Source organism: Amborella trichopoda, chromosome 4 (genome assembly GCF_054954075.1).
Source record: "Amborella trichopoda isolate Santa Cruz 75 chromosome 4, AtrichopodaSantaCruz75HAP2 v2.0, whole genome shotgun sequence".
NCBI classification, from domain to species: Eukaryota; Viridiplantae; Streptophyta; class Magnoliopsida; order Amborellales; family Amborellaceae; genus Amborella; species Amborella trichopoda.
In genome coordinates, this window is record NC_142339.1 from 20485908 (window position 1) to 20489118 (window position 3211).

The following is a 3211-nucleotide window of genomic DNA, read 5'->3' on the forward strand; positions in this document are numbered from 1 at the left end:
TATTAAGATTTGAGCTGATCTCATTCTAAAGATCGGCAAAGATCGAAGAGTAAACAATATATATATATATATATATATATATATATATATATATATATATATATATATATATATATATATATATATATATATATATATGGGAAAATATGGGATTAGCCCACTAGCTCATGAGCCTAACGTCCCAGATTGATTCTGGGCCGATCTGATGATCACAAATGTCCTGTAGTATTTGACTTTTAGTTTTTTTTCTACAAATCCAAATCGCCTGAAATTTTAGATGTGTATTCATAAAAAATATGTGAATATTTAAAAAATATCAAACAAATATTTTATATGAAATAAATTGACAAAAATACCTTGAAAAATTTTGGAGGGTATTTTGATCATTTTATTTTTTACGGATAATTTTTTTTATATTTTTATCAGATGCACCTTGATGAGAAGAACACACATCCAAAATTTCAAGTAATTTGGATTTGTAAAAAACAACAATTCAAATTCAAATACTACATAACATCCATGATTGTTAGATCGGTCCAGATTGAATCTGAACTGTTGGATTCATATATTCATATGAGCTAGTGGATTAATCTCATCTTTTCTTTATATATATTTATATTTATATATATATATATATATATAATATTTGGTGACCAGGGTCGCCTATAGAAAACCTGTGAGCCGAATGGTTGTGATTAATTCATACTTTCCTACGAACGTGATGCCTTCTGAATCACTGACACCTCGTGCAGCGAACTCTCTCTCTAGGGTCCCTCGCTCTCCCTCTCTCTCCCTCGTCCACCCTGCATGCGATCAGTAGCACCAGGTCCCTCTCTCTCCCGTGAACCCACGAGCAGCAACACCCTGCCCCTCTCTCTCCCATGAACCCTAAACTCTCACTCTCCCTGCACGCGATTAGCAACCCTAAGCTTGGTGACTCGCTCTTTTTCATCACGTGCTACTATTGTAATCAACCATTATCAGCAAGGTACGAGATCCCTCTCCTTCCATTTGCTTTTGGCATGGTTGATTGTAGTTTTCCTTGAGTTTAGGGTGGTGCAATTTATCTAAGCTATGGTTGAATCTCGTTTTTCTTGAGTTTAGGGTGCTGCAATTTTTCTAAGCTATGGTTGAATCTAGTTTTTCTTGAGTTTAGGGTGCTGCAATGTTTCTGAGCTATATATACATATATATATAGAGAGAGAGAGAGAAAATGCAGTAGCAAATATCTACCATCTCTATGTCTTGTAAATTAACTATGCTCTGATTTTGAATAATTTGATTGTGAAGCCCAAAATCAGGTACAGCAGTAGCAAATTTTGGGGATTTAGGTTTAAAATTTTTATGGATTTCATTATTTCTTCGTCTCCTAAATTAACTATGCTCTGATTTCGATTAATTTGATTGTGAAGCCCAAAATTAGGTACATCAGTAGCAATTTTTGGGGATTTAGGTTTAAAATTTTATCATGGATTTAATTATTTCTTCGTCTTCTAAATTAACTATGCTCTGATTTCGATTAATTTGATTGTGAAGCCCAAAATCAGGTACACCAGCAAATTTGGGAATTTAGGTTTAAATTTTTTTTATGGATTTCATTATTTCTTCGTCTTGTAAATTAACTATACTCTGATTTCGATTAATTTGATTGTGAAGGATTTAGGTTTATATGGTTATGGATTTCATTATTTCTTCGTCTTCTAAATTAACTATGATTTCTTTACGCATATTTCTTCACCATTCTCTCTCTCCAAACTATCTACAAACTTTCCAATATTTTCTTTTGCTTTGCCATCACCGTTCTCCGTCTGCAAAATCTCCATCTAGATTTGTTTTCTCTAACACACTTAAAAGATGTAGTAGTAAGGTTGGGAAGATCTGCTTTGAAATTGGATAATGTTATCAACCCAGTTTTTGTGTTTCTTTTGAAAACAGTTGGGTCTTACTGATTGTTATTGAGCCAACTGGGTTCTGGACCAGGTTTGAGTCCTGAGCCAAATCCAAGTCTTCATGAATTTGTTTAACAAGTTCCCAAAAGAGACTTTTACTGGGTTTTGATCCCTATTTCTCTTGACTTGTTGACATTTGATTGTCACTTTGGTGAATAATACCGGGACATTCTTTGGATTTCATGGAAACTCTTTGCCAATGTTTTTGAATTCTTTTAGTAGTATTAAAATTCCCAGTATGACTGTTTCTTATTTGATGCACGGTTCATGGAATACACTCACATATTGCATAAATTTTATTTAATCTTAAGGAAGTTGGTTATGTATGTACTTAGAATTCTGTCCTAAGTCTTAATCTCGTTTTTAATTTTATTTTTGGCTATGATATTTCAAGGCATGTGTTATTTATCCATTCATTCTCTTTAGCTTTGCATTTGCTATACACAATGCTATATACATAGTGAAGTCAATAAATATTTTCATATTTAGTTCTGCATTTGCAATTTGTCATGATCTTTGCATTTTTATTATAGGCCCTAACAATGTCATGTGATTCTACAAGTAATCAAGGATGTACATCTTGACAATACCCTAAATGCAATATAGATTGTGCTACGAAAGCCTCGGCAACCCCAAATAACCCAAACAAGATGTACTATGAGTGTCTACTATGTGGGCTCTTCCAATAGTGTGATGAATATGTTACAGCTATACAAAATGTCAATTTAAGGCATCGCAATACACAACAGTGGAATTCAATGCATGATTTACAAGAAAGTATCATGGTCAATCAAAAAACAAGTGTCGTTCATGATACGATACTCGATGCTATAGGACGCTTGCAATAATTCTTACTCAGTGCCTTTGAGCGTTTACAACAATTATTGTATTTCTTGTATATAATAAATTTGTGTTTGCTTGCACTCATGTTTTTATTTTTGTAGTCTTTATTCGAAACATGTGAGTTTTTTAACATTACCTTTTTACTAATGTAATTATTCGCATTATGAAATTTATTTCATTCTCCTATTATAGTTCATGTTGTAGTTGAAAGTAAGAAAATGGTTATGCCATTGGACATTTAAGCGTTCCATTCTTTCAGAAGCAGGGTTTTCAACCCAAAGCATTGCATTGAAACCAAAAATTACGCATTTAAAGGTCCCCCATGTAAAAGAACAGATTTTCTAAGAGTAGAACGTGAGGTTAAACTGGTGGATATTGCAAGATAGAAATTCTTTTGAGAAAATGATACATGACGAAGA

General features: G+C 32.9%; 1 long non-coding RNA gene across 1 annotated transcript; it reads left to right on the plus strand.

The window, feature by feature from the left end:
- The first annotated feature begins 648 nt into the window (after nt 1-648).
- On the plus strand, nt 649-2986 carry LOC110007947 (uncharacterized). The gene is made up of 2 exons (XR_002282318.2): nt 649-988; nt 2483-2986. It is a non-coding gene; the product is annotated as an uncharacterized LOC110007947 (long non-coding RNA).
- Nucleotides 2987-3211: the final 225 nt, after the last annotated feature.